General features: G+C 36.1%; 2 long non-coding RNA genes across 5 annotated transcripts in view; one reads left to right on the forward strand and one right to left on the reverse strand.

Annotated features, from left to right (window-relative positions):
• The window catches only part of LOC140612994 (uncharacterized), a 34081-nt gene extending 30334 nt beyond the window's left edge, over positions 1-3747 (forward strand). Inside the window, exons 3-4 of the long non-coding RNA XR_012014102.1 lie at positions 2022-2127; positions 3321-3747. This is a non-coding gene — a long non-coding RNA (uncharacterized lncRNA). The remainder of the gene's footprint in view (positions 1-2021; positions 2128-3320) is intronic.
• LOC140612996 (uncharacterized) lies at positions 1-27123 on the reverse strand. Of its 4 annotated transcripts, XR_012014111.1 has the most exons (4): positions 26897-27123; positions 26001-26080; positions 634-678; positions 1-506 (listed from the first exon to the last, which is right to left on the reverse strand). It is a non-coding gene; the product is annotated as an uncharacterized lncRNA (long non-coding RNA). The 4 variants fall into 4 exon arrangements; XR_012014110.1 differs by having other exon boundaries at positions 1-678; XR_012014109.1 differs by lacking the exons at positions 1-506; positions 634-678 and adding an exon at positions 2560-3548.

Raw genomic sequence — 27123 nt, forward strand, 5'->3', positions numbered from 1 at the left:
GAAAAAGGACCAAGGGGGCTAAGGAATTAACTATTAGGCAAGTATGTTCTCTCCTTAGAAGGCTTCCCATTGGTAAACCGTGAGGTTTTATAGATGGGAAAAAAGTAGAATCTTCTTCTGCCAAATGCAAGTGAGTGAGTTAAACAATAAGACCAACTGATATTCTGAAAGAAAAAAGTAGAAAGAAACGAAAATTGATGTCACTGGGAAAAATGAGAAAAAAGTTTTATTTTTAGGAACCTGGAACAGAATGACAATATTCTGTTTCTTAGGAATTTAATGACAATGTGTTACGGGTAAAGATGGCTAGTCTTTTAAATTAATTAATTTGCAATAAGTATTTTCTAGATTACAGATTTTGATTCATCCCTTTTACTATTTTTGAAAAATAACAGTAGGAGATATGTTGCACATACTTTCTAGATGCTCATCAAATTATTTTTCCTGAAAGCATAGGAACACTTCATATTCTTGCATCTGGGTTGAATCCAGGTCTCTCAGAGGAACTGGGTGAAAATAATATATGTACTTCTTGAGCTATTTCAAGGACTGTCTTTTGGATGCTCTTTAGGGACCATGAATTTAAATTATCAGCATCACAAGATGAAAAAGACTGAATCCCTGGGTACTTACTTGAAGGTAAACTGCCAAAGAGAATCAGTCCCAATACACATCAAACTGTGAGAAAAGAAAGAAATAAATTCTGTGTTGGTACTAAGTTTATAAGATTTCATGTTTTATTTTTAACCAGAGCATACCATAGCAGTGTACCTAATTCACAAATTGGTATTCTGCGAGGGCCACGGCAGAGTAAAGACCTAAAATACTTCATATAGGTTTAGAGATCAGATGATGGGCAACAAGAAAACTGACACTGAAATTTAGAAAAACGTCAGAATACCTGGGTGGCTCAGCGGTTGAGCATCTGCCTTTGGCTCAGGATGTGATCCTGGAGTCCAGGGATCAAGTCACACATCAGGCTCCCTATGGCACCTTAGCAACTTTAACTAAGGTGTTATCAATACAAGTTCTTTTTGGCTTTCTAGTGTTATATCAAAGCTTTTTCCTTTGCCTGTGTCTCTGCCTCTGTGTGTGTGTGTGCGTCTCTCATGAATAAATAAGTAAAATCTTGAAAGAAGATTCCAAGCCCTTAGTGATGGTATTTTAAAAGGATTGAACAACAGAGAACTAGTAAGATGTCTTAGGTGAATAAAAAAGTTGAAGCTAGAATCTGGGGCACCTAGGTAGCTTAGTCAGTGAAAGCATCTGACTTTGGCTCAAGTCTTAATGTCAGGGTACTGGGATCAAGCCCCAGTAGGGCACTGTTCAGCAAAGAATCTGCCTTTGCCTTTCTTCTGCCTCTCCCCTTGCTCATGTTCCTCACTCCCTCTGTCTCTGTTAAATAAATAAATAAATAAATAAATAAATAAATAAATAAATAAATAAAATCTTAAAAAATAAAAGTTAAAATCAGTAAGTATATGTAGAACCTTCCCACGTGTTGTTGTCCCAGGTAGGTGGTTATCATGAAGTTAAGAAGCATGTCAGGAAAAAGCAATGAAATAAAGACATTTAAGCACTGCATTTGGAAAGAAATTTGGTTCTGTGATTACTGGCACAGTGGTCCTCCCTTTTCTGTACTTTTGCTTTCTAAGGTTCTATTTACCCAGGGTCAACCTTGATTGGGAAGCAGATGTTCCTCCTTCTAACTTTTTGTCAGAAAATCAGTAGCAGCCCAATGCTCTCACAATGCCTGAGTCATTCACCTCACCTCACCTCATCATGTAGGCATTTTATCATTTCACACCATCACAGGAAGGGTAAGTACAATATGATAGGAGGTTTTGAGAGAGAATAAGAAACACCACATTCACATAACTTTTATTATAGTAGATTTCTGTAGGTTTATTATTGGTTACTGTTGTTTATCTCTTCTGTTCCTAATTTATAAATTAGATTTTATCATAGGTATGTGTTTATAGGAAAAAACATAGTATATTTAGGATCTCATACTATCTGAGGTTTCAGGCATCCGGTGGGGGTCTTCCCCATTGTTCTGTGAAGGAGAGATATCTGCAAAATGACCTCTAAAGGCTGAAGAAACCATAAGACAGAAGAAAAAAGCTGGTAAGTCCCCCTTGGCAAGAAATGCGTTATTAAAGGGACTTAGAGGCAGATGCATGTCTTAAGTACATGCATCAGCTGAGTAGGTCTCCACAGCCATATCTCCAGTAAGGCCTGCTGTTACAGTCGGAGGGGCTGGGGAGATAGTGCTGGTGGATGACCTGGGAGGACATGTGTTTGAGAATAGTTGTTGTTATAGTCATATCTCTAGAGCAGATCAAAGGCATGTCCCAATGATGTACTTAAGGGGGTGATTGGACAGAAAGGAAGAATGTATGTGTAGGGCATTGGGGAACTATATTCAAGGAGGCTTCAGGTCGCAGAGTGGTTCATCATGGAGGGTTTGTCCAAGATGGCATTAGTTTGCCTCATGCACTGGCAGATAATAAAGTAGAACAGCTAAACATGTCAAGAGTGAAACAAATCACTAGTCTATTGGTTTGATAGAATTTTATTGGAAAAAAATCACAAATTTGAACTAAAGTTTTTGAATGTTTCTGACTTAACAACAACAAAAAGAATGATAGTAAAACCTTGAACTCCCAAGTTTCTATGAAAATGAGAGACCCCCTTTGGAGGTTTACAGCCCCAGTGAAAGTATTCTCACTAATGCTTACTTCAGATGTAGCCAGGGAGAGTAGAGAACTAAGAGGATTTACCCCAGGGGGTAAATCAAGGGGCCATGGAGAAAAGAGAAAAAACAAATCCTTCTAGGGAAAGGATGCCTGATTTAGGTAACATCCCCATCCCCCCATACTCAAGGTGGTGGACTTTCAAAAAGTCTTTCCATTGGGATTTCAGAATTGTAAGGACACAGCTTCCACTGTATGTCTTCTATTCTTTCTCTTTCTGAACGGAAAATTCTGTTCTTTCTATGCTCCACCACTGGGCATAGTGCGTGGAGGTGGAAGGTGGGGGGAGGCAGCTAAGGAACATTTTCGTTTAGTTAATAGGTCACCAATATAAAAGAAATCATAGCTCAACTTTTGGAGAGGACTGCGCCTTGCTAAATATACTGCATGTGGAACTTGATGCAGTCACTGGAAAGGACTTTGCTTTTTCTTCTTTGGCGAGGCAGTGAGTATATTATATGTAATAAAGGACAAGTAAAATTGATAATTAATGGTCAAAAGGGTAGAGTGTGTTAGAAAATGGTTAGATATTCACAAAACCATTTCCTTTTCCTTGGCACACAGGGAGATCATATTCGCAAGACTTCCTTGTAATTAACTTGGGACCACATGAACAGTTCTATCTAATGTGAAGTGGAAGAAAATGATGAAAACCACTTTCCCCTTCACGTTCATATCTCTTCTGGGAATATTATGTAGCTCTCTCTTGCGTTTTGGCTGTGATCTGAAGTCATGCACCCAAGATAGTGGTAGCACAAGATGGAAGCATCCTCAATCTCCAAACCCCCACATCTAGGAAAGCAGCAAGAAACATCATTGATGATGCGTGTTACAACACCTACTATTCTATAAAATAGATCATTGATCCCTTTCCCCCACTGTCACCATTTCCATTCGATCTACACTTTTCTCTCCTTTCTAAAGCATCCTCCACACAGATCAGAGTCACGTCACAGGTGTGATGGTGTTCTCTATAAACATTCCATAAATTTTAGCTATGGTATCATCTTCGAATTATTCATATAGAATGTAAGGTTTCACACCGCCTTTTATTGTCCACTGTATCTCAATTTTTTTTCTAGTGTCTTTGAATTGTTCCTTATTTTTATTCCTCTGCTTGGAAATTTCCTGTTCATTTCCCAAGGCTTCTTGTGTGTGATTTTCCAATCATCTTCAAGGGCAAAGATGAAAGTGGGAGTGGCGGGGAGGTGTGCTTGGTTAGTTTTTTCCTCCATTCTCTCATAGCACATGTTACATATTTCTTTATTATAAATATTTGCTTATCTGTATGTGTAATTGTAGGTATTCTCAAAAAAAATCTAACTTAGGGGCACCTGGGCTCAGTCAGTTAAGCATTTGACTCTTGATTTCAGCTTAAGTCATGATTTCAGGGTCATAAGATCAAGCCCCACGTCAGGCTCTGATGTGGGGAACCTGCTTAAGATTCTCTCTCCCTCTCTCTCTGTCCCTCTGCCTTATCTTTCTCTCTCTCTCTCTCCCTCAAATAAACAAATAAGTCTTTTTTTAAGATTTTATTTATTATGAAAAATTCAGAGAGAGAGGCAGAGACACAGGCAGAGGGAGAAGCAGGCTCCATGCAGGGAGCCCGACGTGGGATTCGACCCCAGGACTCCAGGATCACACCCTGAGCCGAAGGCAAGCACTAAACTGCTGAGCCACCCAGGGATCCCCTAAATAAGTCTTTTTAAAAAAATGTCTAATTTATCCTTATATTTGTCATTAGCATAGTTTATACACATATTAACTTCATTTTGTGTAATAAATATAATAAAAAGAATCAAGAAATGTTATTTGTATAGGTCAGTTCATGAAGTCATTCAATTGACACAAGTAGATTTTAGTTGAAAAATGTACTTAGGAAATTTCTTTTATATTTTTTATTATTTCTTCATTCATTATTGTTGCTCTTCACACCTAAAAACCTATTTAGCATAAAGCTTCTGTGTGGTATTTTATTATGTTCTTATACTTTATTCATGGTAGTTTTATTAGCCATGTTTATCACAGTCTAAAAAGTCTTCAGTATGAAAGAGAAAAATAGATGTATCATCCTTCCCCCTACATAAAACTGAACTGTGTTTTAATGTAGCCTTAACTGTTAGTATAAAGCTAAACTGGTAGTCCAAGCTACATTCAAAATCAAATTACATCAATAATTTTACAGAAGACAGTGCACTTGCAATTATAAGTCCATGTCCATTTCTGTCTTATTCTTACTGAAAATTAACAAACTGAATTCTGATTAAATTTTTAAATGTTCTGGATTAAACTAAAAAAATTGATTTCTGTCTCCCTGTCATTAATGCATTGAGATGAGATCAAATCATTCATAAATCCCTGCTTTGCCAGAAAGTGATGTCTCTTAGACCCTATCAAGAAAGAAATTTAAAACAAGCTCACTTTCTAGCTTAGAACTGGATTTTATAATGAGGTGTCATTCTGCAGAAACAAATTCTTTTATGCTAATACTGTATTTATTTCCTTGGCAATGTCAAAGAGACTTGCCTTGAACATTTTGTAATATGACTTAGTATTCATAGCAGTGACAGCTGAAGTCATAGTTTTCCTTCACATTTCTTCTGATTTATTTAATTTCCAAGATATTTTGCCACCAAACACATGTGAAGGTCTCCTAAAAGTCAACAAAACTGTGAACCTACAATATAAGGCAGTATGCTAAAACAAACAGCTATAATGCAGCACAATTCATAAACAAACTACCATTCTGTAATTGAAAGTATCTTTGTTTTCATATATATCATTTAATCTTTATTAAACCATACAAGGTAGATGGAATCATTATTACACCTCCTTCTCTTTTAGCTGATCCATTTCTATTTGAGTTCAATATAGGAGTGAGTGCTTTTCCATTGTCTTGGCTCAGAAAAAAATAAACTGATTTATTTAAAAAACTTGAGTGGGGATGTTGAAGATAAGCTTCTCTTTTCATACATTCGGAGCTCTAGGATCCACTTTCTCATTCTCTGGGGCTTACGACCATCTGGAAATGAAAGAATGACTGTCTACATGAGGGTAAGTCTAGTGAGGACTGAGCAAAATCTTAGGAAATTTAACCGGAATCATGTATGCTGGATAGTTTCCAGGAAACATACTGGCTCCTGGTGATGGGAAGCACTCTCTCAACACCCGTGGAAAAAGCAGTGGTGTGAGCCCCCTCATGAGCGACTCACTGGTTGGCTACTACAGCCCTCCCTAGACTTGTTGGTGCCAGCCGCGGACATGTCCTCTCAAGTGATTGCTCTGATGATTATTCTGTTCCAGTGTACCTGGTCCTTTGCATCATCCTAGAGTGCACCAGCCACTCCCTATGACCCAGTCCTTGCCCTTATCTCTCTAATTCAGGTTTGCATCTCTTATTCCCAATCCCACTCCCTTAATGCTGGGATTCACTGTCTCAAATATGTAGGCTGTATTAACCTTTCTTTACGTGGTATCTCTGCCTCACACCTCTCCTACTTCACGACTCCACGTTGTACACTTCCTGAAACACAGACCTGATGTTATTTCCTCAAGGACCAGGCTTCTTAACATTAAATTCTCCTGTCTGGTAGTCCCCTTTTCTCGTCACCTTATGCTTCCCAATATGGTGTAACACACAAGAAACTTTTCAAGTATTCTTTCCATTCAAAATGTGACTCTAAAACATTACATCTTGGCTCATGTTCTCACTGCTGGGAATGACCTTTTCAAATATCTTCAAATATCTTCACACCTACAAATTCCCATACTCCTTCAACAGGAAGAGTTAATGATGTATCTTTCCTCAACAAACTTGTGTCTTTCAAGTGTACTCATTCTACCACTATCAAATGCATTGAAAAATGTTTATGAATATATCTGCCCCATTAGTTGCTGAAGTTCTTAAAATCAAAGCAAGCAAAACCATGAGCTCCCCAATGGCCCACTGCAAACAAAATGTGATTTATTTTCCACCTTCAGTGACTGTTTAATCTTTACCAAACTTTCCTGCATCTTTCTTCATGATATACTTCCACTTGGAATACTCTGGCTTGTTTACCATATGTTAAATTTCTAATATTCTATTTAAATGTCATTGCTGTTATGAAACAATTAGTGTATGAATGGCACAAACATGATTATTTTCTTTTTTAAGTATATAATTCTACCTTGATTTAGAAAATATTAAGGATTTCTTTTTCTATTCTTCATAGCACTGTACATATCAACAAGAACACAGAATACTATTATAAAAGAGAAGTAAAATGTGGTAGGTAAGAACAGTGGCTCTGGAGGCAGGCCCACCTAAGTATGAATCATAGCTAACCATGTACTAACTTTGAATTTGGGAGATTCATTATCTGGGTTAAGAGTCAGTTTACTGAGAAAGCCGATTTCACATTAGTACCTAAATTCAGAGATTGTTTTAGGTATGTTGTGTTTGCTAAATGACACATTTTCTATAAAATGCTTAACAAAATGCCAGAGAATAATCAGCGTTTGACAAATGCCATAAATACTAGATGATTTGTGCCCCTTTCAAGTGGAGATTGGGAAAACCAGGTAAGTCCCATTTCAGTCCTCTGGGAAATCTGGCAGTTCTGAAACAGCCTTTCCAAGAGGGCACAGCTGCATAGAGAAGCAGGACTGCCTGCTACATTTGCAAGGAGCACAGACGTAATAACTGGTTAAAAACCACTGTTCTAGATTTAAGATATCTTGAAGTCAGCACACTATTTTAATTATTTTGCACCTTCATTAGTGAGTATAATTTTTTGTGTAAAGTAAGTGTCTCACAATGTTTTGTAGACCTGAATTGGAAATCTGAAGTTAGATATTATCCCAGTTTGTCATTCAAAACTAGATTATATGCTAATTTTAATAGCCTCCCGCATCCTATTTTTGTCATCATTCGTTTTTGAGAAAGAAACCACTGGAGTAATAAGGAAAGGGTTTCAGTTGGCACTGAAATAATGACATCACTGTGTAAGAATATAATGAACAATGGATGGAATGTGGGCTTTTGAACACGGAGGGCAATATTTGGAGCAGCATATTTGCTCTGCATGGGTGGTAGTATTTAGAAACATTCATGGTAATGTCTGGGTCATTAACCAGGTCAACCAGACTGCTACTTAGAAGCCATGTCTATGAAAATAACTCAACCTAACTATTTCCTCCTGACTGTTCAAAAAGTAATAGTATGCCCTACAATAACATCCTGCAGTCACACCTACAATCATACCTCCTGGCTGTTCAGAAAGTAATAGTATGCCCTCCAATTACACCTAAAGCCTGTCAGTTCAGTAATTGTGCAAAGGAGAACAAAAATTTTCAACACTATTTTTGTTCCAGGCTAACGATAATCTGATCTCCAAGACATGAGTAATTCATTTTAGTAATTCATTTCACTTTAAACTATATTGATATGAAGCTACTTCAACCTCCTAGAAATAAAAGGAGTTTTATTTTCTGGTTCAGGAAAAATTTATGCCACAGGATTCTTAGACTCCTTCATTTTCACAGAAAGGAATGAAAGGAAACTTCACTTGATGGAAAATAATGTCAATTTCACTTTCATTTTAAATAAAAGGGTTCATCTCAAACCTGTGAATTTTTTTTATTTTAAATATCTGCTACAAGTATGCTTTATACGCATCTGTTAATTATTCACCTTTTTATTTGTCTCAGTTAATTGGTTACTTTGTGGTTAAACTGTTATCTGTATTCAATTGTCAATTTTTTTAAATGCGAAATGAGCTGTAACAGTAGTATTTATATACTTTGATGGGCTTATGAGTTAGTATTTTCACAATAGCTATTAATGTATTTTATATTTGTTTTTTAATATATTGAAAAAATATTTGGTGATTTGGGGTTCCTTATACAGGTAACCAAATAATATATATGGACTACATAACATAATACATATGTTTCATTAAAATATGTGGTATTTTGTGGGCCAAGATCCAAGACATGAACTATATTTTCAATATCACCTCATAAATTTATAAACTAGAACATGTTCTATTACCCAGATGCTCTCCTTTTCAGAAAGTAGAAACCCACTAACAGTATATTTATTTTAATATATATCTTTTAAATATTGATGATGTAACTTCTCTCAAAGTATATCGAAGGTAATTAACTAATGTCATGCACATTTTTGAGACTAAGAAAATCAAGACCATTTTAGAATATTTTTGGAAAAATTCTAAATAAAATTGGGGGAAAACTACTCATTCTCCAAAATGAACTCTAAATGTCAATGATCAAGATTGAAATATTTAGATTCAAAATTAAGAAAATAATAGCATCTCTGCCATAGAAATAATGTAGATCAATGAAGTGTTAATTATATACATATTTATTTTTCCATCAATTACCAGATTATTTATATAATACATACATTTTATATTTAAACCATATATGCTCATATACATATATGTTTTGTAAAATAAATATAGCTTTTTTTCCTAAAGAGTAAAGAATGGTATTTTAGTGATATAAAACATTAATATTTTAAGAAAAAGGTTGTCTTTTAAAAGTTTGATAAAGGGATCCCTGGGTGGCGCAGCGGTTTGGCGCCTGCCTTTGGCCCAGGGCAAGATCTTGGTAGACCCGGGATCGAATCCCACATCGGGCTCCCAGTGCATGGAGCCTGCTTCTCCCTCTGCCTGTGTCTCTGCCTCTCTCTCTCTCTCTCTCTGTGTGTGTGTGTGTGACTATCATATATAAATAAAAATTTTAAAAAAGAATAAAAAAAATAAAAGTTTGATAAAGTCATGCTAGATTGCCTTGTAGAAATATCACCAATTTAAAATACCTTGAACAGTATATTAGTACCCATTTTTCTGTACTCTCTTTCCAACTAGAATAATATAAGTTTTTAAATTGTTGCTAATCTGATAGGTAAAAAATACCCCAGTGTTTCATCATTACACACATTTCATTCCTAGTATCAGTATCATCTTTCATCTATTTGTAGTGTTTTTGTTGTTGTTTTTAGTTTTTCTTTTGTGATATTTTCCTTTTGCTGTAAGTTAAATGTCATACATGTAATGCCTGGCATCCTGTCCACCTTTAGGGTAGACTGAGGATACGATAAGAAAAAGAACACAGAGTATACAACTGTAGGGTAGCAAGAATTCCTTCATATACTAGTAGGTAGAACCCAAGGTGCTTACACGTCTCCTTTATTAGGATCATGGTATAATTTTGGCAGTGAACCTGAAACTCACGGTCACTCCTCGCAGGTTGCCACACATAGGTATCATTATGTATAAAACTTCAGACATGCCTCTTGAAGGCACTAGGGAGTCATTAGGGAGCTGTTTCATCCTTTGAGACTTTTTATCTGAATCCCGTTATCAATCAAAGTAAAGAAAATTTCAGCTAAGCTGCCATTCTTTTTTGTATTCATACCCAGACCACTTCTTTGTAGTCTGGCCTTGCCCTCATTGGAGTAGGACTGTGGGAACAGCACTCATCTATTTTCTCTTTTTCTTCTTTCTTTCATTCTTTCCTTTTTTCTCTCTTTCTTTTTTTTAAGATTTATTTACTATTTTAGAGAGAAAGAGAGCACATGTGAGCAGGGGGAGGGATGGAGAGAGAGAAAGAGAATCTCAAGCAGACTCCCTGCTGAGCATGAAGCCAGACACAGGGCTCAATCTCAGGACCCTGATATCATGACCTGAACCGAAATCAAGAATCAGATACCCAACTGAGTCACCTAGGCACCGCCAGGACTCCTGTTTTCTATGAGAAATCAGCTCTCCTGCCTCCTTCAGTCCTCTTCACTTGCATGAAGGGATCCCACATAAGGGATTCCTGTGACAAAGCATGACCAATGACAGAAATCATGATTGGCCCACAGTGCACACATAGCTCAAATCAGAGCAAATTCAAGCTTATTTTAGCTTTTGTTGAGAGAGCCCTTTTCTTCTTTGGAGAGTAGCTGAGAAAGTAGGATATATCCCTGAAACTGCCCGCAGTCCACTTGCCATCATGGGTAAAGGGCTTATCTAAAAATGGAGCCAACATACTGGAAAACAGAATAGAGAACAGAAGAAAGCATTCAGATGCCATGGCTTAAACAGTTCAATCCAGCTATGCGTAAGTTTCCCAGCTGAATGAAAAAATGCATCCCTTTTCTATTCAAGCTGGTTTGTGTTGGGTTTTTGATTATCAATATTGGAAGATTCTTTACTGCTATAATAATTCATGTCTGTCTTTTTTCTTTGGAGTGTACTTTTTTCATAAAAATTCTCTTTACTTTTTTCTTTTAATTCTCTACTTTTAATTGTGTTTATAAAGGCTTCTTTTTTCATGGAGTTTTGATGATTTTATATTTTTTGCATTTTTATGCAACTGAGTCTAACTTTTACGGTTTTTTCCTTAGGTAACGTGTATAAAATCATACTATACCTATTCATTTCACTCACTTTTCTAAAAAAAATCCACTTGTGACATATACTAAATTCCCACTTTATGAGTCTCTTCTCATTGGTGTTTCATTACTTCCTCTGTCTTTGAAAATATTACCTCAGCTGCAGCAGACCACCTCGCACAAGGTTCTGCTCTTCCCACGGCTGCCCCCACCCAGTGACAGACTGACCTGAGGATATGTCAATCAGCCTAACTGTAGGGATATAAGGAACTCACAGTCTTGACCTAACTTGGAACAATTCTTATGTGCTAGCCACAGAGCTCCTCGTGGGACAGCCAGAGCACATTGGTAGATGCACAACCTTTCCCTCCGTCCAGTTCAGCTGCTCTTCCCTCCCTTCTTCCTGCCCAAAGTTATTGATCCCAAAGAAACTCCCTAATAGGGGATCCCTGGGTGGCGCAGCGGTTTGGCACCTGCCTTTGGCCCAGGGCGCGATCCTGGAGACCCGGGATCGAATCCCACGTCGGGCTCCCGGTGCACGGAGCCTGCTTCTCCCTCTGCCTGTGTCTCTGAGCCTCTCTCTCTCTCTCTCTGTGACTATCATGAATAAATAAATAAAATCTTTAAAAAAAAAAAAAAAAAAAAAAACTCCCTAATTTATTACTTTGTTGTCATAGTGTATGAAGTAGGAAGAAAAAACAATAGAAATTTCAAATATTTAGGATTCAACATTCACACCATAAAAATTCTAATCAAATTTGAAAATAAAAACATTTTTAAGACAATGAAAAAGAAACAATCCTTAAAGTACTATAGTAGAATAGCTATTTTAACTGTGTCTATTGATTACCTTGATTATATTTTTCATATATATATTATATATTTCATTTTATTACTAAATATAACTTATCCTTGTGTAGTGATTGTATTTTGTGATTAAGTCTGTTATTAATGTGTGATCCTTGAATTATTGTGTGGGCAAATACTTCACTGTAATATTGGTCAAATCTCCCAAATCTGTGACATTGATCACATTATGTATATTGTCAAATGATTGCGCATGGGGAGAGGAATGAGGTGGGTGAGTTGGGAAGACGACAGGGAAGAACCAGTTTTGTTCTGATTTTTTTTTTAATATTTTACTTATTTGACAGAGAGAAAGTGTGCACAAGCAGGGGGAGGGAGAAGCAGAGCAGGCTCCCTACTGAGCAGGGACCCCGATGTGGGACCCGATCCCAGGACCCTGGGATCATGACCTGTGCTGAAGGCCACCCAGGTGTGTTCCTGTTCTGATATTGTTATAAATCCTTTAGCACTACTAACCTTTTAAAATCATTGCATGAAATATTTGGATAAAAATAGAAAAAATTTTTAATGTTCTTAGCATTGATTTACTTACCTCACAGTTCTTCCAAGAAACCACAATTTAAGTCATTTGCTAAAGTTGCATAATTTTAGCAAAGTAAAACAGCTTTGAACCCAAGCAGTCTGATTCTGAAGGGCCCACCATGAGAATCACTGCATAGTATACTTACCCCCACCTCTAAACTAAATAATTGATACAGAAAATAATTGTTATGGAAATTCAGGCATGACATGAATTGGGAAAGATAGCAGAATGGATTAAGGATTTGACCTGTCTTTTAATATTTTGGAATTTGAATTTGAAATAAGGAGAGATGTCAGGAGGAGCAGTGAAAACTCTGTGTGTGTGCATGAGCGTGTGTGTGTGTGTATGTGTATACGTGTGTGTGTGAATTGTATGTCTGCAGACAGCAGAAGAGTGAACAAGGCTATGGAGACGAAAGAATGCAAAATAAACATTCTTCCCTAAATTATTGATTTATTTTAAGATGCTTAATTAATTAAAAACATAATTCTCCCTTGAAAATTCATGAACAAAAACAGTATCAGTATTAATATATCACAAATTTGACTTATAACCAAGCAGACATCAAAAGCAAAATTTAATGGGGTGCCTGGGTGGCTCAATAGGTTAAGCATCTGTCTTTGGATCAGATCATAATCCCAGGGTTCTGGTATCAAGCCCTGCGTCATCACCATGCCTGCTTCTCCCTCTCCCTTTGCCCCTCCCCAACCCTCCTGTTTGCACTCTCTCTTTCTCTCTGTCAAATAAATAAATAAAATCTAAAAAAAAAAAAAAAAAAATGTACTTGCCTTTTAGAGTTCAAAGCTTTACTGGCCATGGTCCCCTCACTTTCCTCAGACATTTACTCATCCTACCTCTGATTTTCCTTTTTAGGTTATCATAAAGATATTTGGATTAAAGGCTGGAATGTATAAGGGGGCACTGGGGTGGCTCAGTCAGTTGAGCTGCCAACTCTTGATTTTGGCTCAGGGTCCTGGGATCTAGCCCCACATTGGGCCCCACGCTCTCTCACACTCACTCTTTCTCTCACAAATAAATGAATAAATCTTTAATAAAATATAAAGGCTGGCATAAGTACACACATCTATAATTAAATATTCATCAGGAGGACATCTGTTCCCGCATATAATCATTGCTAATCATACTCACTAAGGAAAAGAAAAGGCAGCAGTCAGTACCTGTTCTTTGATGCACATACTCATTCTGCCTTTCTCAAAGGGGGAAAAAAGTAAAAACTTTCCACACAGAACAACTCTGTGTGAATGGAATGTGTCAAGTCAAATGCCAAGAAGTATCTTTGGTATATTCATGAATTATTGATCTAACTTTTTGTTTATGCTCTCCTTAGTCAACAAAATTTTTTTTTTTCAACAAAAATTTTTGAATATACTCCTTTTCAACCTTGTGTGATCATGTGCCCACTGCAAGGCATAACCTGTTTATCCCCCTATTCAATGAATCTCCATTGCTTAGCAAAAATAGCTATCACAAGTCAGTGCTTAGTAAATATTTACTGAACTAATTCATAAATGATCATTGGATGTAACACTGAGAAATTTTTCCATGTCTATTTCCCATTACATATTTGCTGAAAGTATATTTTTTGTTCAGTTGAATATGAATATGAACATAAACTTGGTCTCATTTACAAATGTTCAGATTAATGTAGACACTACAAATATGCTCTTCTACTTTGTATTCTTTCAACTTCCATAAAATAATTTTCATTTATTCTTTTTTATAGTGATTGGCATGATTTTTTGGGAATTTGCCAACCAAAATTAAAGTGGCTATTTTTTTTTTCAAATTTATCAGTGGCTTCTGTTAAAACACCATTCTTCACAAAATATATGAAAGGATTTCAATGTCAAGAACGCCAAGATAAAATAATATACTGTATGGGAAAAATGCCAGTTGGATATAAATGTATGGAGGATAAAAACTTGTGAGATGGATTTTAAAAAGAGCTTTTTGTTTATAAAATTCTGAAGTACAAGAAAATTTAACAGAAAAGTTTTGCAGAATACTTCTAATTTGGTAATATTGCCTGATAAAAATGTCATTATAGAAGATCAGAAATTCACCTTCTATGATTTCCATTTGGTTTCTAAAATAGCCAATATTATACATATATTTTCATATGTATGTGTGTATATATAGTATATATAGTAATATAGTCAAATGTTATATTTATTTATTTTTTCAAACCCATTTAATTCTATTAATTTTATATTTTTCCATTAAAATTTTTTTTTTTTTTTTGGAGAAAGAGCACGCACATGACTGGGGGTAGAGGAAAAGGCAGAGGAAGAGAGAGAATTTTTTTTTCAAGATTTATTTTTTTATTTCAGAGAGTGAGAGAAAGAGAGAGATAGCACACATGTCCCCATGAAGATGAACCAAGAGAGTGGCAGAGAGAGAAAGGGGAGAAGCAGACTCCCTGCTGAGCACAGGGCCCAGTGCAGAGATCCACTTCATGATTCTGAGATCATGATGTGAGCCAGAATCAAGAGTTGGTCGCTTAACTGACTGGAGCCACATAGGCACCTCCATTATCTATAAAATATTAACTGTTGTTTCTCACTTATGAGTACTGTTATTATAACCACAGTATTTTCTGTAAAATATTTAATGACAAAAACATTTGAAAATATGATTAAACATTTTTAAAATGAGGAGCACTGAAGTCTATCACCTTAAAAATTCCACAGCACATTAAGGGTTCAGAACTTAATTCATCTAGGAATATACATAGTATTTCTTTTTTTTTTTTTTTAAGATTTTATTTATTTATTCATGAGAGACACACAGAGAGAGAAGCAGAGACACAGGCAGAGGGAGAAGCAGGCTCCACGCAGAGAGCCTGACGCAGGACTCAATCCTGGGTCTCCAGGATCAGGCCCTGGGCTGAAGGCGGTGCTAAACCGCTGAGCCACCCGGGCTACCCTGTATAGTATTTCTAAGAAGGTTGTTGAAATCCGTTACCACTAGGATATGGAAGGCACTTACAGGAAAAACAGTGAGCTTTGAAAGCATGTAAGGAACATTGGACAATTTCCTATCTCTTAACTGTCATCCTTTGAGCAAGAAAATGGTAAATAATAAAATTTACCACAGCGGTCTGTGATTAAGGCTAAACCACCTAACACATGTACCTGGGCATATTAGTCCTTTAAAATGGTTGGTTTATTTGCTTTTTATTTTTCCCCTCATTTTAACCAAGAAAGCTTGATAATATATTTGTAATTAAGAGTGTAATCTCTGCATTAGAATCTTTGGATGTAAATATAGCTCTATCATTTAACTTATATACTAACTGGGGAAAGATATTAAATCTTTCTTTGCTTTATCTGTAAATTGGGGCTAGTGTTACAGGTATTTACTCCATAGGGTTTTCCTGATCGTTAAAGATGTTAATACATTGAGTAATACCTGGTCCATAATAAGGATCCCAAATTTTTAGATATTCTTAATACCTACAAATGGAGGTTGATTTCCCATGAACATTTACCAATGTTAATATTTTCCCATACATGTAGTAGGTTGAAGAGGGTCCCCTGAAAATTCATGTCTACTCAGAACCTCAGAATGTGATCTTATTTGGAAATAGGGTCTTTGCTAATGTAATTAAGGTAAGGATCAAGAATGATTTAGATTTGGGTACCCCCTAACTCCAATGAAAATGTCCTTGTAAGAGACAAAAAAGAAACACAGAAAAGGTGATATGAACTCAGGGCCTGGAGTGACACAACTACAAGTCACCAGAAGCTAGAAGAGAGGCAGGGAATGGTTTCTTCACATCAATGATATGGAGCTTGAGGCATACAAACACGAGAAGATCAGGTCTTTGGCATCTCTTCATCCTTGGTATAAACCCTATGCAATAACAGGAGACTTACTAGCATAAAGAATCGTTTTCAAAGCAATAATTATCCCTCTGGGAATATTTAGGTCTCCATTTATGGAGCATTATAAATATTGCTGCTGACTGCACTGGGTCAAGATGACGACTCTATATAGGAGATTAACCCTCCTAATCTGGAAATATACCTACTGGGAAAGGTTTGAATGAATTTAATCTAAAATTTATTGATTTTTTTGCTATAATGTAAAATTTTAACAAGACATTTTCTCAGAGCCATGTGATAAGCATCAAATAAGAAAACCAATATGTTGACTCTGTGCAATATTATTTTGTGTTTGAGACTAATACATAAAAGGTATTTTTATGTTTCTTAGAGGTAGAAATATCTTCACTTAAATCAACATCCAGGAACAGTCTGAGTGTCCCACCTATAAATTAAACTCTAAAAGTGATTTTGGACACAAAATCTGAATAATATGCAATCTATTGTTACCTTAAGTATTTTGCTACTTGAAAGTTGAGGAATTCACAAATGCTTTTACAATTACATTTTTAACACCCATAATCTAAATACTCCATCAGACTTTGCAAGGAAAAAAATGTTTGAAACTCTATCCTAAAGTAGGCGGAATTAATTGCCTAGATATCTAAGTGCTTAGTACATTTAATAGGAAATTAGTGTTGTAGAATTGGGGCATGTTAAAGTTATATCAATTAGTTTTCATCCCAATTATAGCATGGCTAGGGAAAGAAATTAAAAATAATTTGATAATAGTTGTATCTTAATTAAAGGAATTTTGATTTATTTTAGAGTACATTTGGTGTCTTTGTCTATGTTATATCTGATCATAGGTTACATTTGGTAGCTTATTTGACAGATCAACAAATTGCTTGCACTCTGTAATATTCTTCAATAACAATATGAATACAAAATACTTCAAATTATAGTGCTAATAACTGTTATCAGTAACTGGCATGAGACTCTTAATTATTACCATTTTATTTCAGAACATTTATTTATATACAAATCAGTCCTAAATATAGGTGATTAACAGTGAAATGAACCCTGTAAGAAATTGCCTTTTGCTAATTAAACAAAACAGACTATGTCATAAATACATAAAATATACCCTATCAAAACTTTAAAGGAAATAAAAAATAGTTTAAATAAATAGTGATGTCTTTATCATCTAATTCTAGATTGAATTGTTTGCATGCACGAACCATCACAACTTAGAAAGTTCCAATTACACAGATAAATTAGAAATCCTGGGTCATTTACCAATGGAGCAAAACTCAGTAAGAGGTTCTATTGAACAGTTCAGTGGATAAGATTTAAATGGTCTCGGATGGTTCTAATGACACACACACAAACAGACTTTGTGAAAGAAATACAAAACCTCCTCGAAAAGCTATTACATTCTCCTTGCAAGAGTGGAAAACCACAGCTCTAAGACACTACTTTGAATATCATTAATAAGTTGTGAATCCAGGCTAATGAACTCACCAAAGGGCTGGGGTTTAAGCCTGACCTGTTTGACATTAATTTGTATCATTGACTCTGACCAAGAACAATCCTTCAGTTATAAGTCCATATGTCGAGCTTAACTACAGTAGCTTGTTGAATTGGAAGTGGAATTTTGCCATAACGGCTATAAATAATTAACTGGTCCATAGTTCAAGATTTGTAAATTATAGACAATAAAATATGTATATTAATGCCTGTTTCTGAAACAGTTGTATATGATTTTAAATTTGTTCTTCTATTTTCTTTTTTTGCTTCTTCTTCTATTTTCTATAATCTCATACTTAATACATTTTAGTATGACGTAGCAAGGAAAAAGAACCATGCATGCACATTATCAGAGAGGTACATTTCTTTGTATTAAATATGATAACTTAATAGTTAATATTTCCCCAAGTTAGTTGCTTTAGCTTTTTAAGATATAGCACATTTTAATCTCCTGTTCTAAAAATTAGCTAAAATTCTTAAAATTGAATGATATTTATGTGATCTTTCAATCAACATAGTGTAGAGAAATGGAAACTAATGGTATCTAATAGTCTGCTAGAGAGAATTAATGTCCTAAAATATTTTAGGTAAGTGCTTTATTGTGTTTACAACATGGCATATGAAATCTCAAAATGAATACAAGATGTTGAAACACATGATGGCTGGACACTTAGCAAACAAGCAAATAATAAATAAACCAATATTCTCACTTACATGATAAAACACCTGGCTTAGAGACCTGAGGTCTCTCATCTGAACCAACACAGCTCCAGGGCTTTAGTTTATGCTTCCACTTACAGGGCTACTCTCAGGAAAGAGGCTCAGGAGTCCTTCCTATTTCCTAGATCTAGTGTCTTTCTTACTTTTCCTCACTTTAACCCACACCTTTTCTGATTTCCAGCACAAACTGGGTCCTTGACCTTGTCCAGAAAGGCAATCTTGAGTCAACTCCTTCCATTGTCCATAATAATAACTATTTCAGGTCAGCCCCGGTGGCTCAGCGGTTTAGCACTGCCTTCACCCAAGGCTGATCCTAGAGACTCGGGATCGAGTCCCACGTCGGGATCCCTGCATGGAGCCTGCTTCTCCCTCTGCCTGTCTCTCTCTCTCTCTCTAATAAATAAATAAAATCTTAAAAAAAAATAACTATTTCAAACCTTCATAGTTTGAATAAACATTCAAAAAGTTTTTGTGAAATAAAGTTTTAAAGTCTCATGTAGAAATAAAGTACTTTTAAGAAACTTAGCTTTTAGTTAAGGAGGAAGGTATAAAAAGGAAATTATAAATTTCAAAATATTTATTAAAAAATGACCAAGAAAAGACTATATCCCAAATGTGAAACATAACTAAATAGAGTAAAATTTATAATTTACAAAATTATGTCAGAAAACAGAAAATCCACAATAAACAAAACCTCTTAGGCATCCAATCGGCAAGCTAATGTAAATAATTTTACAGATGAGTTTTACCAAACACTTAATGGAAAGATAGTCTCTAACATTCCAACACTATAAAAAAAGAATTTTAAAAAAGATTTTAAAATTTTCATTTGTAAATATAAGTATAGAAATCCTAAATATTGGGCAGCCTGGGTGGCTCAGTGGTTTAGCACTACCTTCAGCCCAGGGCGTGGTCCTGGGGACCCGGGATCGAGTCCCAAGTTCCCGCTCACTGCATGGAGCTTGCTTCTCCCTCTGCCTGCGTCTCTGCCTCTCTCTCTCTCTCTCTCTCTCTCTCTCTCTCTGTGTCTCTCATAAATAAATGGATAAAATCTTGAAAAAAAAGAAAGAAAGAAAGAAAGAAAGAAAGAAAGAAAGAAAGAAAGAAAAAGAAAGAAAGAAAGAAAGAAAGAAAGAAAGAAAGAAAGAAAGAAAGAAAGAAAGAAAGAAAGAAAGAAATCCTAAATAAAACATTTAGTAACTGAATCCAATAGTATGCTAAAACAATGCATTATTTCCAAGTGGGGTTTTTCCCATAAGTAAAAATATTTTTTGACATTATTTTTAAAGTGTTGATGTAATCTATCACATTAATTGACTGAGGAGAAAAGAACAGCTGACAAACTTCAACACCCATTTATGTTTAAAAACATATTAGGAGAATGGGAATATAACGCAACTGCCTTAACTTTTAGAAAATGTTACATCAAATGAAGAAACTTTAGAGCCATTCATTGAGGAACTGAACAACTGCATTAATACTTAGCATGATATTAGAATTTCCCATTTATAAGACGAGAACAATAGGTTATTATTGTATATTTATATACACAGAAATACCTTCCCATAAATAATTAATAAACATATCCAGAAATGATGACCAATACCAGAACAACTTACAAAAATTCCTTACTTCTATATTAGCAACAACATACGGGAGATTATGACAATAGCAAAGATACATTCACAGCAGCAATGCAGCACTTTTAGGTGTTTAGGAATCAACTTATCAAGGCAGAAAATCATTTCACCTTACACATTAAAGAATGTCAAACTTTTTAGAGAAGTGATAATACAAGTGTTAGCAAAGATTTTTGGAGGACACTTGGAAGTATTTAGCAAGATTACATGTGGATACCCAGTGATCCGGGGCTCCTGCACGTTCAGTATATATGCCTCTGTCAGTTATAGACTAGGTTATCCTCTGCTAATAAACACTCTCAAAATCTGAGTTTCTTAAACCGACATGGATTTATTCTTATGCCTACTGTGGATCTTGTGGAGGGTTTTCTCAGTATTGTCTTCATGTCCAGAAACAGACTGACAGAGAAATACCATCTGTAATATTGCCAGTCAACACGGTAGATGGAAAGAGTGTTTGGGGGAGAATATTACATCAACATTTCAATGGTTGGACCAGAATTGCCAGGTGTCACCTCTGTCACATTGTCCCACACTATCATTTGCCCAAAAGGCAGAGGCCAGAAATACTTTGTGAGCAATATTAATGGTAACCATGGTTTGCCCTTCAGGTCATTTGGCTCACTCTCCCTTCGACGAGCAAACTGCCCTCAGTCCAGAATCTCATACGGTTATGGGCAGCAAGCTCAGAGTCTGGGATATCTGGGGTGCTATGTGATAGTCTCTATATCAGGTGCAGGTGTATCTCTTCTTCAGAGACATAAAAGACCACACTTTTCCCTCCCACACTGCCAATAGCCCTCATGGAACAGAGACGGCCACACCAAGTGCTCTTCTTCACAAAAGCAGAGGGATGGAATATGCAGAGCAGCCGTTAGAGATACTGCAATTCTGAAATATACATGGTGAACACATTAAAAGCTAACGGGCTCTTCTCAAAATGATAGGAAAATTCTCACATGGTTTCACACGGGCACCTAACAATAGGCGATTACAGCATTCTTTATGGTTGTCAGAGTTGGAAGTACCAAGAATAAATCAGGGAGAGATGGGAAAGTAAATACAATAAATACATGCTGTGGAATACAACACTATAATAAAAATAAGAAATGAAGTACTCAACAGCGTCACAAATGTATCTCAAAAGCGGTGGTAGAGTATTGAGTGAATAAAATAGAAAATCATTTAACGTAAGTTTAAAGAAACATAAAAATCATTAAATATTTTCCAATAGTTTGCTAATTGTTAAGGACATATAGCAAAGGTATCAAAGAAAATGTCTGTATAGGAGGTAGAATAAGAATGGGGATCAAAAAAAAAAAAAAGAATGGGGATCTGGGAGAAAGGGAAAAGTAAAAGGAGATAAAGTAGAATTAGAACAGCCTTGTAGTGATTACTAAAGACAAGTGAACTGCAGTGCTGGTTTACCTCTACTTGTGGCTTCAAAAGATGATAATAAGAAAAAATTCACCAGGAACACGTGAGCAATATATTGGTCAATAATAGAGGATTGCAATTAACACACGGCAAAGACCACATGTTTTAAATCAATATTATGAATTACATATACCAATTAGTTATGGTAACACCCTGGGATGAAATGTTCTGTGGTGAATTTCCCTTATATCTTTGTGAAAACTTGATGCAAGAGTAGAGACATTTTTGTCAAACAGTCTTCACTGTACTTTCATATTCAGTATTGGATGATTGGTGTTCTGAATTCCCTCCCTGAAAGTGAGTCCTATAATTCAGCCCACTAATTGCTTTAGGAGTGCAGCCTATATTGGGTTGTTTTTGTCAGGTTTTAGGGTTTGTTTTGTTTTCCTCAAAAAAGCAAGCTGACTTCTATGACTTGGCCAGACTGCTAGATGGTTGTAGAAAATAGATTTGCTTCTCTGAATATAAGCCTAACCTCATTGACCAGGCCAAGTCCCATGATACTAGAGGCATTTAAAGAAGGTAGAATTTAATTATACACTGGAGAACTTGGTTTCAGTGCTGTGGTCATAAGTGTCTGCTGGAAAAATCTGAGAATGTAATATGAGAGTAGAGAGCACACAAAGGTGGGGCGAGTATATGCCTGATTATTTATATTTACAACTTGTCTCTTCCTCCCTCCCTCTCCCACTTGGCTCTTCTTTCATTTGCATTTCAGTGATAATAGCCTGTAGAAGCCAATATCTGTGTAAGTATCACTAGGATTTTACTTTTAGATAAAGTTGAGCTCCTTAAAGTTTACAAAAAAGCTTACAAAAAAAAAAAAGTCACTAAAAATTAATACTGACTTTTTAAAGCAAAATATTTACCTCAGCAGACCACTTTCTTATTATACCTCAGTTTATAAAAAAATCCACAAACAGACTGATACTGAAAATCTCCAAGGTACAGTGCTAAGAGAAAAAAAAAAATCAGTGTCTTAAACAATATGCACAGTGCATTTTGTGTATAAAAGAATAAATAAATAAGAATATATATTTGTGGTTCTTCATGTATGCTTGAAGAAACTCAGGAAGGCCTAAGAAGACTTAAGAATTTTACACAGGAAATGAATTAAGAGCACTTAAGGACGGGTGTGGGGTGGGGGTGGATAATGTCTAGATAGGGACTGGGATGAAGGGAAGACTTTTCACTGTACATCTTTTTACAGCCTTTTTTTAAAATCCTGGAAATATATTACCTGGTCACAGTTGTTTTTCATTTGTTGTAAACTATTATTCAAAAAGTTCACATTTTCAAAGGCAAACATTTTACCAGATAATGTGATTATGGAAAGATCATCCTTAAAGAGAATATACACTTACACAGGGAACTTGTCATAAGCTTAGCATTTTGATCTGTTTTCTTCTCCCCCAAATTCTCTGGTAAAAAACTCATTTTATTCCCTCATGATGAATGCACTGCCTGTAACTTTACTGTAAGATTGATTTTCCATGTGACATTAATTTCTAAACTTTTAGGGTCAGTAGGAAAACCAAAACACAGATCTGAATTATAAACTCCAAGTTGTTCTCTAAGCAGCAAAAACAAGGTGTGTCCCTCTCTAAAAACAGAAAGGCAGAGTTTACTTTTAAAAAAATGACTCGTTCTTTTCTGTTGTTTTTGTCCTTTTGAGTAATTTGGATGGCTCACCAAATGAGATCACAGCTGGACTTACCACACAGTCTTGTCAATTTACTATACTGGGACTGTGAATCAAAAAATAAGTGGGGAACTCCCTCCCTGACTCACACACACACACCATGCCATGATGATACTGATCCATGCACACTTCCCTTGAATTGCAAAAGAAGGTACCAGTTATTTTTCATGGAACTAAATAAAATGTATACAGTTATTGCTATAATGGAACATAAACATCTATTTATGTTGCTTTAATATGGAGATCCCACAAGAATGAGGTTACGTATCTGACAGTGATTACATGGGATTGTGATACAAAACCAATTAAAGAAAACAAGGCAAAACAAAGATGGAAAAAAATTTGCTGAAATCAATGAAATTTCAAGTTGAAAACATTACTAATAGAAAGTAAATTGGTGAAATAAAATAACTCATCTGTGTCTATATACCAAGCACTTAATAAAAGAAGTAGAATTCATTCTTTTTTAACTAAAATACCAAATGTAATTATTAACAATAAAGTGTGTACTAAAACTTTGCTCTTTAATTACAAAGGCGAAGATTGAACTATGCTTAAGTTTTTGCAAAAATAGAATAATCTTTAGACAAGTTACCATTAACTGATGTCATTATAACAGTTTATTTGTTTTTTTTAAATATTTTATTTATTTATTCATGAGACACACACACACAGAGAGGCAGAGACACAGGCAGAGGGAGAAGCAGGCTCCATGCAGGGAGCCTGATGTGATCCCGGGACCCCAGGACCACACCCTGGACTGAAGGCAGGCGCTAAACCGCTGAGCCACCCAGGGATCCCCAGTTTATTTGTTTTTAAGAGGCATCAACAGGAAGAAGAAACTATTAATTCTACCAAAGCTAACATTTATTTCAGTCAAAAACACACAGACCTGGATTTAGTTCTAAGCCTCTTTTATGAACAGACTATCAAGCACCTGCTAGTCATTTTTACTGGGAAAAATCAGATTTTTTTTTTTCTGGAAACACACACAATGAAGAAAATTATTCCTAAAGAAAGATTATTTCATAGGTTTGAAAATAATAATACATAATAAATGTTCTTTGCTCACTGTTGTCATTCCTCAATCCATTTCTTTTTCCTTTCTCTGTTCAAACTATGGTGCTTAAACATGAAATAACTGAGAAGACTCTCATACCTGCTTTTTACTGTGATCCAGCAAACCTCAGTCTTGTCTGTGGCAACAGTGAACCCTGATAAAAATGACCTGTTCCCCAAACTCTCTTATATCTAGCAGTTGTTATCTGTCAAATACGGCTGGATCCAATACCAAACACAGTGTTTCCGTGCTCTTCCACGAAGCCCATACTCTTATCACTGCATATTTTCAGTATTAAACTTGCCAATTGATTTCATTAGACCAGATTTTTTAATTTCATGGAACACTACTGTTCTCTTTAACAAATGAAGCAATAAAAAATCCTAATATCAAATTTATTCTTAGTATCATTTCATAAGTGACCTGAAAAGTATTTTAACACCAAAAAGGTAGGGATGATAATATTAAAGAAAAAAGGATTTGGCTTTATTTTTTTCAAGTTTTTATTTATTTGTTTTTTTTTTTTTTTAAGATTTTATTTTTAAGTAGTCTCTATACCCAACGTGGGGCTCTATCTAACTTACAACCTCAGAATCGAGTCACATGTTCTACCGGCAGAACCAGCCAGGTGCCCCAAGAAGTTGGCCTTATAAACACTTGCAACATTGTCTTCCCAGACTGCTTAAGACTTGTTCATAAATAAGCATGCACCCACCCACATATCATTTTTTGGGAATCATTGGACTGAACTATACATTTCTCTTTTTTCAAGATTTTTTTTTTTTTTTAATTCATGAGAGACACAGAGAGAGGGGCCGAGACAGAGGAAGAGGGACAAGCAGGCTCCCTGTGGAGAGCCCGGTGTGGGACTCGATCCCAGGACCCCAGGACCACACTGTGAGCGGAAGGCAGGCGCCAAACTGCCAAGCCACCCAGGGATCCCCCATTTCTTTAGGAAAATCCACCATATTATTCTCCCAAGCACAGCACCTGACATGTGCTGAAGATATATTTGCTAAACGATTGAATAATCTGAACAAATTTTCATACCCGAAGAGAAAAATCATAGAAAGAAAGAAAAAAATGTTCTATCTTTTCCTTTACCGTCATCATGTGAAAATAATTTAAAGTGTTCTATGGTGGTTAGTGGAAAAATGAAAATAACTCATCCCTTGGAGTTTTGGCAAAATCTTGTTACTCTGAGAAGGAAAGCCTGTCTTCTCCTGGTAAACTAGTCCCGCATCCAGCTACTTTCAGAGGCAGAGACTTTGGAGCAAAATCCAGTTTCCCATCCACCACCTTCCACACAGAGCCTCCCACTGTGGGCTTGAGTTTTCTCTTCTCTGAAAGACTGAAATTGTACCAGATGATATTACAGTCTTTTCACTCTGGCCTGCTAAGATTATATATATACATACACATATGTATACATACACATTATATTATAATATATATATACACACATACATAATGTTATAAACAAATAAATAATATTATATATGTATATATGTAATAAATGTAACAGTACTTTTAGGCTTTTAGTCCTTTTAGGCTGTGGCTTAAGGGTCCTCACTTCTTCAGCCTCAGGGCAGCTGGGGATCACCATCTCTGTGTGATGGAAAATCATTGAAAATTATAGCCAAATATATACTTCCATAGTGCTCGGCGATCTGAATAACTTCATTTCCTCTGCTTTTTCTCCTGCTCCCTTAACTGTAGAGCTTAAGTTGAATAAAAGGACTTTAAGTTATGAGTAATACACTGGAAGGTGGGGAAGGAAGGAAGGTGATTCTTGTATTTGACACGTGCTAGTGCTCTGCTCAGGGGTAATATAGATCCTAGAGATTATCAGTAGTCACTTTCAAAATTGGTCCCATACCAGTTTTGGTCCCATAGGAGAGACTGCTGATAATGTGTTATTAAAAGGAATTTTTACTATTTAGTTCTGTGCTCTACTAAACTGCAGAGTAGTTCACTCATATACAGGCACGTGTGTATTTCCATCATTTATGTTGAAAGATTCAAAAATGCTACATGAGGACGGCTGCGATGTTCTATAATTATGCTTCAGAAAAATAGTTTAATGTTCTAAAAACACGAGGGAGTAATATCTATGGAAGTCTTGAACAATATAAAAAGGGGGAGAAAACAGTTCAAGAACAAAGACCATCTTACTGTTTCTTCGGGATATTGCCTCCTTTTAGCACAGGAATTGTAGACTCCTTGTTTATTTGCTTATTCTCAAGCTTTTGGACAAAGGCCCTCAGAGCTTAACATAAGATCTCGAAGTCTAAAGATAATTAGTCCAACTAAAACTCCTTTAGGAATGTCGGCGCCATCAGGGAGCGAGAGCAAAACCAGTGTGGGTGAAGAGATGCCTCGCAGATGAAGAGCTCGGGGCTTTGTGGGGCCCCCAAACTGTACCTAGTAATGGATCCAAAATAGATGGCATATTCGTCAGGCGACTGTTTCCCTGGGCGGTCTTGCTGGCTGGTGGCGTGTCTTGCTCCCGCTCATTTCCCTAAACACGGTCACTGAGGGTGTCTTTTCCCCAAGGCTCCGTCCCAGATCACAGGGCAGTGCCTGGTCAAGGGGACGGGCCCCCTTGCGGGGCGGCCGCGGCAGCGCTGGCTCACGCCGCCGGGTGTGCG

Source organism: Canis lupus, chromosome 21, assembly GCF_048164855.1.
Source record: "Canis lupus baileyi chromosome 21, mCanLup2.hap1, whole genome shotgun sequence".
Classification (NCBI taxonomy): domain Eukaryota; kingdom Metazoa; phylum Chordata; class Mammalia; order Carnivora; family Canidae; genus Canis; species Canis lupus.